At 42.4% G+C, this 12042-nt stretch overlaps 1 protein-coding gene and 1 long non-coding RNA gene across 2 annotated transcripts in view; both read right to left on the bottom strand.

The window, feature by feature from the left end:
* Window positions 1-218, bottom strand: part of GAB2 (GRB2-associated binding protein 2) — a 205922-nt gene extending 205704 nt beyond the window's left edge. The window contains exon 1 of the mRNA XM_011989704.1: window positions 107-218. The gene's annotated coding sequence lies outside the window, so the exon portion shown is untranslated. The remainder of the gene's footprint in view (window positions 1-106) is intronic.
* Window positions 219-5722: 5504 nt separating this feature from the next.
* LOC105546497 lies at window positions 5723-11208 on the bottom strand. The gene is made up of 4 exons (XR_001007104.1): window positions 11074-11208; window positions 9041-9262; window positions 7083-7149; window positions 5723-6941 (listed from the first exon to the last, which is right to left on the bottom strand). It is a non-coding gene; the product is annotated as an uncharacterized LOC105546497 (long non-coding RNA).
* Window positions 11209-12042: the final 834 nt, after the last annotated feature.

Below are 12042 nucleotides of genomic sequence, written 5' to 3'. Positions count from 1 at the left end.
CGCGCCCCTGGCGCTGGCGGGCGTGCGGAGAAGGGACTGCGCGCCCTCGGTCGTCGATCGATTTTTCACCGAGCGTCGACGGGGAAGGGATCCGAGGGTTGCTCGCGTTTCCGATCCATTCTGCGGGTCAGGTTCCTGCTGAAAGGAGGGACCCCTTCCCAGTAAGAAGTTCCTTAACTCTGGCGCCCCTCGGCGGGAGGAGGAGACGGACCTACTACGCGCCGGAGCCTTTGCACTCTTGGCTTACAGGATTGTCTTCAGTATTGTTCCCATTTTATGGACTGCCTAAGGGCAAGGGCTTGTACAAAGCCTAGCCAAGTTTCCAATTCAGGTGTGTGGGGGAGGAGGGGTCCCAGTCATCTGCTATTCAAAATGAGGGCATTGCCTTAATGGGATCAACCTGGGAGCCTCTCATTGCCTGGAAACAAAGTCCAGCTGAGTCCCTCCTACATTGCCTCTAGGAAAACAGTTTAGTATAGAAAACTCGCATGATTTGTAGAATGGAAGAAGCAAACCTAGTAAATATATTTCATAGTGAATTGGAAGGCAAGGTCAAGTGTAGAAGAACAAGAAATTGGGGTCCAAATTCCCCAACGTCCCCGCTCATTGACACAGTGTCTCTCCGAGCAGCATTAAAAGGCAGGTCCTCCCTAACTTCTCTGATAAGTGGATAGTAACCTGTTTATTCAATGGGGAACCGTGCTGTGTGGACAGATGAATTGGAGAAGCAGCATCTTGCACTGCCCCACACAACCTTAGACTAAAGCTGTTTTGTTCATTTCCGTCTCTGTGCAGCTGAGATGTTTCAAGCAGTTGGACATCATTTGGTCCAACAGATCTTGATTGGGTTGGGGGAAGTTCACCCTCCTCAGTTTGGAAAAGCGAATCCGCTATCACGTACTTAGCTCTTCTAGATACCCTAGGAGTTTTAGCAGTCAGTCTCCTGGATCTAACATTTCACTGACTTTCTTCAATATCCACTGTGCTGCTGGATGGGAAGTAAAGCCAGAACTGTTAGGCTGGGACCACAGCTCCCTTAACCTTCCAATTTGGGGATCCTTAAGTCACATATGAAGGGCCACCACCAGAATGATGGCCATTTTAACTTCTGGCTTTAAGTACCTTAAATCCCTGTAAGACATACAATACTTAACGTCTGCCAAATCAATCAGGAGGCGGCGACTCCCCACCAAAATAAACCCATCCTGACTTCATTCACATCTGAGTCATGGTGCCAAGTCCCAGGGATTGCAGAGTCGAAGAAATCTGCATGGTTTGGCTGCAGCTGATGTTTGTGATGCAAGTCAGGCAGACGTATGCCCTATCTTCCCCCAGAAGAGTAGTCTTTTACATATCCTTTGATAGTTATATGATTCAATACACAGACTGGAAGGCTGTTTAGCAAGAGTTAGTTGGGGGTTAGGTAATATTCTGCCAGAAATTCTTTAAGGTCTTATTTTGTTTGTTTAGGAAAAGATGGTGTTATTTACAATTTCATGTAGAAATGGAAAAGTTTGATGTTTCTTGTTTGGCCAATGGCAGGAGGGACCTTGAAATGTGAATACAATAGTCACCACGTATCAGCTTTGGGAAGGGTTCTCTGAACATCTTTCCCCAAAGGTTAAAGGCAGGCTAGAGTGCAGTGGCGTGATCTTGGCTCACTGCCAGCTCTGCTTCCCGGGTTCAAGCCATTCTCCTGCCTCAGCCTCCCTAGTAGCTAGGACTATAGGCGCCCACCACCACGCCCGGCTAATGTTTTGTATTTTTTTTTTTTTTTTAGTAGAGATGGGGTTTCACCATGTTAGCCAGGATGGTCTTGATCTCCTGACTTCGTGATCCGCCCGCCTCGGCCTCTGAAAGTTCTGGGATTACAGGTGTGAGCCACCGCGCCCGGCTGAAAGGGGCTTTTTTTCTGTGCTCTTCAGCTGGACTCCCATCCTGCGTTCCTCTTGCTGCCAGTGCCTATCTTGGACTGCATAGGAAGCAAGACTGCTGCTGAAGTCCCTGGCTGCACCCTGGAGTGGCTCAGTCTTTTGAGCCTGAGAGGCGTGCCAGGCCTGGAAACAGCCCTTGGACAGAAGGTTCCTGTCTGGGCCTTTACGAAGTCCTCTCCACTCCCTGCTGTGTGTGTCTGCTTAAATGCTCCCTGGTTTTTGCTGGGAAAAAAATGGAAAACAAATCATATGAATGATTTACATGAAGATAGGCGCCATCTATCGGAACCAGTTGGGGAGACAATCCCCCCACCCCCAAGCCCTGAGCAGACATGCATCACTAGCCCATAATTTAGGCAATTTTGTTTAAAGACCACTGGTATTTCCTGGGGGAATTAATGGCCGGCTCCAAGAGTGCTTTGGGTCATTAATCTTATATTCTCATTAAATTCTCAGGAAATGACTATCTTATGAGGAGGGAGCACTGCAGAGATTAGAGAAATGCACACTGGGAGAGCATGGGTACCACTTTGGTCCCCGCTCCTAGCTACTCTCACTCCCCACAAAGCCTGGGGTTCTAAAGGGTGCACTGTGGCTTTGAGTGTTGTCAGCAACGTCCATCACTGCATCCGTGCGTGTCTGGGAGTTGAGGGTTTGTGGCCAGTGGCAGGTGCGTGGCTGGTGGAATGCTCCCAGAAACGGGTTGAAGGGCTGGAAGGAGAGCTGTCCTCAACTGCACACCAAGCGGGTGTGATTAATACCACCCACGCCAGGCCTGACGTCAGTGATTGGACTGGGGGTGGGGATGGATGTTTGTGTGCTAGCCCTTCTGCTTTTTCTCCCCTTCAATTTAGTTGACAGGTTAATTTCAGAACTGAGTGCTGCTTACCAAGGTCAGTGTGACCAGCTGAGCCACCTCAGCTGGTGTCTTTCAGGACACTCATCTCTCAGGCATATTAAGGTGTGTGCTTCTTTAACCCCTAGTTACTTGAGGCCCACATGGTTCTCTGTGTCAAATTACTCTAACTTACTCAAGTCAACTCTGGGCATCTGGTTGAGGATGAGATCTAGAAGTGGGATTGGGGTGGGGTTAAAGACCTAATTGGGTTTCCTCCCTGTCTGTGGCTAATAGTCTGAGAATTACTTGACACTATACCCAGTGGGAGACATTTTGAAAATAAACTTTTGGCCAGGCGTGGTGGCTCACGCCTGCAATCCCAACACTTTGGGACACTGAGGCCAGTGAATCACTTGAGGTCAGGAGTTTGAGACCACCCTGGCCAACATGGTGAAACCCCAGCTCTATTAAAAATACAAAAATTAGCGGGGTATAGTGGCACACACCTGTAATCCCAGCTGCTTGGAAGGCTGAGGCAGGAGAATTGCTGGAACCTGGGAGATGGAGGTTGCAATGAGCTGAGATTGCACCATTGCACCCCAGCCTGGGTGACAAGAGTGAGACTCCATCTCAAAAAAAAAAAAAAAAGAAAAAGAAAAGAAAAGAAAAAAAAAATTTCTTAGAGAAAAGTTTGAGCAATCCCATTTTCCCAATTTCTCCTTTGAAAATAACCAGAATCAGTGGTAATGGCTCTGTCGCAGTTCAGCTCCCAGGACTTTGCTGCTGACACTGGTAAATCAGTCGTCATAATCTACTAAGAACAAAGACTGTCAAGATCCTTGAGAAAGTGCTGTAGTCTTCCAAACCACACTCTGCGTGCTGGCTCCTTTTATTTGCTCTGCAGAGAGAACTCCTACCTTGAATTAGATCTTGAACATACATCAAGACCTCTTTCCCTAAAACTGACTGTCCCCATTCCCCAGCAAAGTTGTTCACTCTTTTCTTGATATCCACACTGCACCTATATAAACTGGATTATCACACTGTACTGCAAGTATTTCCTTGTCAAGGAACTGTGAGTTCCTTGAAGACATGAATGTGTTTTTCTCACTTATTTTTTATTATTATTATTTTAGAGAAAATGTCTTGCTATGTTGCCCAGGGTGGTCTCGAACTCCTGGGCTCAAGTGATCTTCCTGCCTTGGTGTCCCAAAGTGCTGGGATTACAGGCATGAGCTACCACATCTGGCCCTTCCTCATTTTTGTATTCCCAGAGCTTCCCAGCATGGTACCAGCATAGAATAGATACTCATTAAATGTTCATTGTGAGAACGAAGGAAACAACCCTTAAAGGATGACAGGTGGGGGCTGTAGACCATTGGAATATCTAGAGCTCTCTGATCCAGAGAATAGTATTTGTGAAGGTACCTGTAAGCAGCTGGAGTAGTTTTTTTTAATAAAAATTGTCAGGTAACATCGTATGTATTTATTGTGTACAACATGATGTTTTGAAATATAAATACAAATATATAAAATACACGGTGTGATGGTTAAATCTAGCTAACTAACAAATGTATTACCTAATATAGTTATCATTTTTGTGGTAAGAACACTTAACATCCACTTTCTTTACATTGTGTTTAAACCCACAGGGACGGCCTAGTTGGAAGAACATAGTAGGTTGAGGTAATCCTGTGCAGTTCCACTTTTAAAAATGGTTGTAACTTGCCATAAAGAACGAGATCATGTCCTTTGCAGGGACATGGATGGAGCTGGAAGGCATTATCCTCATCAAACTAACACAGGAATAGAAAACCAAACACTGCATGTTCTCACTTGTGAGTGGGAGCTGAACAATGAGAACACAAGGACACAGGGACAGAAACACACACTGGGACCTGTGTGGGGCGGTTGGCGGGGGTTGGGAGAGGGAGGGAGAGCATTAGGAAAAATAGCTAATGCTTGCTGAGCTTCATACCTTGATCATGGGTTGATAGGTGCAGCACACCACCATAGCACACATTTACGTATATAACAAACCTGCACATCCTGCACATGTACCCTGGAACTTAAAAATACATTTTTTAAAAAATGAAAAATTCCAGAAACATGTAAGAAAATAAGATTCCCCGAATTCTTAAAAAAAAAAAAAAAAAAAAAAAAAAGATGGCTGTAACTCTTGGATAGTTTCAAAAAACAATGACTCCTTTAACCTTTTAACTGCTACCCCCAGATTCCAGAGAGCCAACTTTGTCAACCCTTGGTTTCCAAACTCTGACACTGTTGTACACTCTTTAGACATCCTCCTTTGTGGGATTACAGAATTAAATCTCTTTGTGGTTACTCTGTTATCTGGCTTCGCTGTGACAATCCTACAGGGGCTTTAGCACTCAACCCCTTGTACCAGATGCAACACTAGTGAAGCTGGAGAAAACCATGTCCCTTGAATTCAAAGTGACTTTATTCAACAGATGACCAGAAATGTCATTTCCTTCTGCACCTGATGAATTGCATAGTAACTGTGCAGGCTTGCTAGTCTTTGTTTTGTTGGAGACCTAGAGGCCTCAGGATTTCATCTCATCTAACTATGTAATTCTACCAGAATTACTCAAGATGCCTGTCCGACAATACAGCCAGTGATGTGCTGGCAAATATTTTTAAATTGGCTCCCTGGTGGTGTTGGTGGGTGCCTTGATTTACAGTATATACCAACTGTTGTGGCATAAATACTCTGCCAGCCATGGCCAGTTTTAAGCTATCAAGTGAATGTCCTCGAATACAGAGTTAAGAGATACACAGTAATACACCATTATTTAGTATTTCCAACATAAAGACACAATAGACATAAATAATACCAAGAACATGATAGTAAAATGTAAAGTAATTAGCCAAGTGATGGGTTTGGGGTAGTTACTACCTTTCTTTTAAATATAACTTATTTAATTGTAAGTTTATATAACTTAATTTTTTAATTAAGATATTCACATATCACAAAAATCACCATGTTAAAGTTTATAATTCATGGTTTCTAATATATTCATCAACTTTGACAACCATCACAGCTATCTAATTCCAGAACATTTTCATTACCCCAAAAGAAACACCATATCCGTTAGCATTAACTCCCCATTCCTCTAATCCCATCCTCTGGCAACCGCTAACCTACTTTTCGTCTCTATGGATTTGCCAATTCTAGACATTTCAAATAACCATATTCGTACAATATGTGACCTCATGTGTCTAACTTCTTTGGCTTTGTATAATGTTTTCAAGGTTCATCCATGTTGAAGCACTTAACAGTTCTTTATACGCCGCATTTTATCCATTCATCAACTGATGAACATTACCGTTGTTTCCGCTTTTTGGCTATTATGAATAATGCTGTTGCGATCATTCCTGTACAAGTTTTTATGTGGACATATGTTTTCAATCTAGGTATCTATCTAGGAGTGAAAATGCTGAGTCATATGGTGACACTGTTTAACTTTTTAAGGAACTGCTGAATTTTTTCCACAGTGGCTACACCATTTTACATTCCCATCAGCAATGTATGTGGGTTCCAATCTGTCCACATCTTTTCCAATGCTTATTTCCCATTTTTTTATTACAACTTGATTTTAACGATATTATATTTTAAGAACCGTCTTGCAAAATTCTTCACAATTGAACAGTCTACTCTCCTGGGTTGACACCACTGCATACAGCCACCAAAGAAAATCCCACCACCTTCTCACTAGTCAGTTCCACTTCTTTTTGCTGGCAAGAGCAATACTCAACAGATTTGAATTTCCTCCCTCTTACATCCTTCCTATAGAAAACTGAAACAAAAGATCTCAGGTTCCCTTCTCTTTGGTAATTGAGATGACTTTTGACTGCGGGAGAATCACAAGGTTTTCAGCTCCTACCAAGCACCCCAGCAGAACAGGGTTTGTTTCCCTCCTACATTTGTGTTGAGAAACAAAATTAAACCCAAAATGTGTCTTAGTGACACCCAGATGTATCTTCCGGAGGAGCTCTCAAGCAGTTGCTTCAACAGGGCAAACAGCTGTGGTCTGTTTCAACATAATTTGATGTAATCAGGGTTAATTCTGATGATGTAGTAACTCTGAAGACTGTTTTTTAACTGGATTATTGTTGGGTCAACAATCATGTGGCATTACATTTAGTGACTGAAACAAAAGCCAGAATTAAAACAGCTTCCCCTCAGCCCCCACCCACCCCTTCTAAATGACAGCCTCACTGGGAATAGAAGTTATGAGGCACATTTAACACAATTAACCAAAAAAGGAAAGTAGATGCAGTCCAATTACCTGCAAGCATCTCCAAGGTCCAGTGTCAACCAAGAGTAAGAGCTGGAAACTGTTGTTTTTTCTTTTCCTAGAACAGTTAGAAAATATGTTGGCAGCAATCAGTATAACTTAGTATTTTCATAACATTCTAGGAAAAAGCCCCAAGATTTTCCTCTGAAACTTTCCTGAACCAGATAATGATTTTAGCAGTTCACAGTTCCTCTGTATTTTCCACGCATGTTTTCAAAATGATTATTTTAAGTGAACACTAAATTCACGGTGTGGCATACCAGGGCTGAAAGAGTGTGGTATACAAAGCACTGAACACATCTAGCACTATTTCTGAAGAGCGAGATCTTTATCTTATTTTCATAGATTTGACCATCATTGTTTATGGTCAGTCCACTTGCAGGGCCTGGGCTGCTCTACATGCACACATACTTATTTAGTCTCTTTCAGTTTTTAGTTTTGGCTAGTCGGAAACACAGCTAAAGCCCATGACAAGGGCCATTCTTAATACAGTTCTGGAAAGCAGAATCTTCAAAAATAGATGGTTTGGGAAACTGCCAAATGTGTTGGTTCTTCAAAATCTTTTAAATCCAATTTTGTAGTTCCAAAAAAGGTCTGACATGTCCAATCCCCTCTGTAAATAAGCCTCCATTTATTTGCTTTCTGTTTTTGTGACTTAGACTATTAAGAAATTTGAAAAGCAAAGAAGCCACTTACCCTCCACTGCATCTTACTTTATCAGGAATTCCCCATCTAAGTAATTCCTGATTGACATATATTCTGGGATATGTAGATGTGATTATAAGGTAATGAGACTTCAAAAGTAATGAGAATTCCTTCTGTAAGTCACACAGTATATTAATATGACGTCTTTTAGTTGTCAAAGCAGATACCCATTTCAAACTCACTCAAGATCAAATGGAGATGATAAGAAAGTGAGTTATCTCCCATGGAACCCATGGAAAAGTTGAATAATCTGGCCTCAGAAAGAGTAGCAGCCAGGGAATAAACATGGCAAAAACCAGGCATCCATTTTGTATGTCTCCCTCATCTCTGAACATTGTGCCTTCATTTCTTTCTCTTTGAAGACTGCTTTCTCTGTCTCTCTGGGTACATGGTTACCCACCGGCTCCTAAGTTTATATGTTGCTGGCTCAAGCAACCAGTCCAGACTCTCTAGTGTCCTCAACCCCAATTTCTCAAGAGAAAATGAAACTGGTCTATTTGCGATCAGGTGTCCACCCCTAGACCAATCAGCAAAGGAAGCTCTGGCCCCCAGGATGTCTGCTAGGGACCCACTGGCCAGGACAGGGGTAGGGGAATTGTCAGAAAAAGGACAGGTTTAATAACTAAGTAGACACCTTGGAAAATGTTTAATAGACACAAAAACCAATCTTGTTTCTTAGTATCCCTTTAAATTAGGAATATACTTAGAAAAGCATATGTTTCTTTCTATTCAAATACAAAATATATTTCTATTCAAATACATGTTACTAGGGAATGGTTATTTGTGTATATGTTAGTCAAGTATCAGTAGGGATTTTCTTGAGAACCTACTGCTTCAAGTTCAGCATAGGAATACCAAGATAAGACTAGGTTCTTCAGAATTTCAGGGTCTTTCTGGGGAGAGAAATAGGCAGATATCTCCAGTAGTATTTGGGCAATGTTGTAAGAAGTATGTTCAAAGGACCGTGGGAGCACTGAGAATTATGAACCAACTGTATGGGGACTGAAACTGTATGAGATTAGGTTTAATTTTGGGTACCCCATAGATAGGCACAGAACAGACGTTAACATTTGTTCAATTAGATGACAAATAATAGCTACCTTCAATTTGGAGGCAGTAAAATTGTCTAGATTAAGAGAGCAAGGTGGGGAAAACCACTAACTGAAAATCTGAGCAACTAAGTTCGTTTGGGTCTAGTTTCTGAATTTCTTCTCAATTTAATACATTCATTCAACAATACTTACTGAGCATTTGCTATGCACAGGCACAGGGCTAGGTGCTGGCGATATGATGAACAGCATAGAGATGCTCTTCAGAAGAAGTCTAAGTCACTGTATTCCAGAAGCAATGCCAGGAGGATGCCCTAGAAGTCACCTTCAGTAACAGACAGATAACTAAACTCATTATTACTTTTGATTCCTGCCTTTTGGTCCTGTGTTCAGGAAACAGCTCCAGGCAGATTTGTACTGAAAGGGATAGTTTAAAAATTCATAAGCTATTTCAGACACATAAATACCCCCCCGCCCTGTTTTTGGTCACCTTTATGATTCATTTGGCAGTTTTTCAATGAGTGCCCAGTATGTGTCAGACACTCTCCAAGGCACTGCAGATACAAAAATGAATGCATTCTTATCCCTGCTGTCGTGGAGCTCACATTCTGGCAGAGATGAATGGCAGCATAAGACAACCAGTATTTGCATAAAGTGCTGAAGGAGCATAACGAAAGGAGAAAGTCGGGAAGCCATTGTCCAACCTTTGGTTTCCTGAAAAATAATTTCAACACTAACACGTGAAAATGCGGAAATTCTAGCTGCATTTTGGAGTGTCACCACTCTTGAAATAAAGCCTCATAGGTTCAGACAATGTGATCAGAGCTGTTAATGTTTTGATTCTGGGTGACTAAGAAGTGACAGGTGTATAGCCTGAGAAAGCCACCCAAGTCCATTTACAGGCATGTGGAGACAAGCAATGTTGAGTCAGGGTGCAGGGTAACCCCAGCTCTATCAGCAAGACAGGTACCTGAGCAGAGGACTTTTAAACTTTTCTGTCGAGGGCTACTAACCCATCAGAAGAAAATCAATCAGGAACTAAGTGATAGTGAAACTTGACACCAAAATTTCCGTATCGGATTAAAAAAAAAGATTATTGATCAACAAACAGCCCACTACTTTTTGAGAAACATTAACCAGCACAAGTTTGTACTTAGTAAACTAGATGTAAGTTGTTGTTTTCAATACAATTGACATATCTGGCTGGGGGATGGGGTGGAGAAAGGAAGGGGAAGCACCTGGATGTTGATACAGTACTAGGCATAGAAAGAACCAGAGTGGGAGATTAACACTTGCATAGAAAGAAGCAAACATAGGAGAAGTGCTGGGGAGAAATGGAGTGAGGAAAAGAGATAAAAGTTGAGAGGTGTGGTAGTTTCTGGTGAGAGTAGGATAATGTGAATTTTTAATATGTTCCCCAGTGATTCATTTACACAGTAAACTTTGACAAGACTGTACAGAATAGGAGCCCCTGAGATGAGGGAGTATGTCCTATTTGTCTCAGCACCCATAGAATCTAGCACGGGGCTTGGGAGAGTGAGAGCTCAATAAAAGTTTATTGAACTAAACTGAGTACACCTAATATACCTAAGAGGCTTTAAAGAAAAAGTCACTCAATTCCACTGCCCTGTAATTCATTTTTTTCCATATTCTAGTCTATGTACACAGCTTTTACACTGTTGTAATTGCAAATTCACCATGTTAAATTGTATTTTTTCAATACATTTTCTTTTGTGATTTTTAATGGCTGTAAAACATTCCACCTAACATGAGTAAGTATCTTTGTTCATATAGATTTTGAATTTTGAAGAGGTATTCCTCAGGAAACCTTACATTTGTGCAGTGCTTGTCAGTTTATGAAACCCTTTCACACAATCTTCATTGCTTTCACAACACTCTGTAAGATAAGCATTATCCTCATTTTGCAGATGGGTATACAGACTCAGAGATTAATTAACTTGCTCAAGCTTCTACAGCTAGCGGGTGGAATGTCAGATTAAACCAGGGTCTTCTCACTATGCATCTAATGCCCTTTCCAAGGCACCAAATAATCTGACCCAACATTTTCCTGATGCAAAAACCTGTAATTTAAAATGTGGCAGACAGAAATTACATTTAAAGAGATCACTGACCAGCTATATCCTACCTGTACAGGAATCAGCTCCTGCTCTTGGGGTATGGCAAAGAAAATGCCTATATTAGTTGACATCTTCTGTGACAGAACTTACTGTTCTTCAGTAATGCCTCACGACGCTGTCTGTATATGATCCAAGCCCATTTCTGCAATCCTCACATGAAGAGAGTTGGGACTGTCCCTGAACACTGACACTGTAATTAAAGTTCTTCAGCAACTACCACAGGCTGTAAGGCAGATAGGAAGGAGGCAGTGGAGACTTGAAAGTTCTTCTACTATTAAGATTGGTATCACAGGATACTTGGGTAGCAGCTGAGTGAACAGGAGAGGGAAGTTTTTATCTACCAATAGAAAGGCCCATTATAAGGACACATGGCCTGATGAACAACACAGAGGGGTGTAGCACTTCAGGGAAGGATAGACAGTCCACCCGAGCAGCTAGAGGTTCTGTACTGGAAAACAAGAGTTGTGTTTCTATTTTATTCCATTTGCATGATACAGAGAGACAGGTTTCCTTATTCTCAGGTAGAAGTTTCTAACAAGCAGAGCTCTCTGAGGAGAGAAAAACTTTTTGGCTGGGTGTAGTGGCTCAAACCTGTAATCCCAGCACTTTGGGAGGCCAAGGCAAGCGGACTACTTGAGCCCATGAGTTTTAAGACCAGCCTGGGCAACAAAGTGAGACCCTATCTCTATAAAAAGTTAGCTAGGTGTGGTGGTGCATACCTGTGATCCCAGCTACCTGGGAGGCTGAGGACTGCTTGAGCCCAGGAGGTCGAGGGTGCATTGAGCCATCACTGCACTTAAGCCTGAGGGACAAAGCAAGACCCTGTCTCCAAAAAATAAGGCTAGGCATAGTGGCTCATGCCTGTAATCTCTGCCCTTTCAGAGGCCAAAGTGGGAGGATTGCTTGAGCCCAGTTCAAGACCAGTCTGGGCAACATGGCAAAACCCTGTCTCTACAAAAAGTACAAAAATTAGCTGGGTGTGGTGGCTTGTGCCTGTGGTCCCAGCTACGTGGGAGGCTGAGGCAGGAGGATCACTTGAGCCTGGGAGGCTGAGGCTGC

The sequence above is a fragment of the Mandrillus leucophaeus genome, unplaced genomic scaffold (assembly GCF_000951045.1).
Source record: "Mandrillus leucophaeus isolate KB7577 unplaced genomic scaffold, Mleu.le_1.0 Scaffold360, whole genome shotgun sequence".
Taxonomy (NCBI): domain Eukaryota; kingdom Metazoa; phylum Chordata; class Mammalia; order Primates; family Cercopithecidae; genus Mandrillus; species Mandrillus leucophaeus.
Note: the sequence above shows the minus strand (reverse complement) of the source record. Positions and strands in the feature narration are given on the sequence as shown.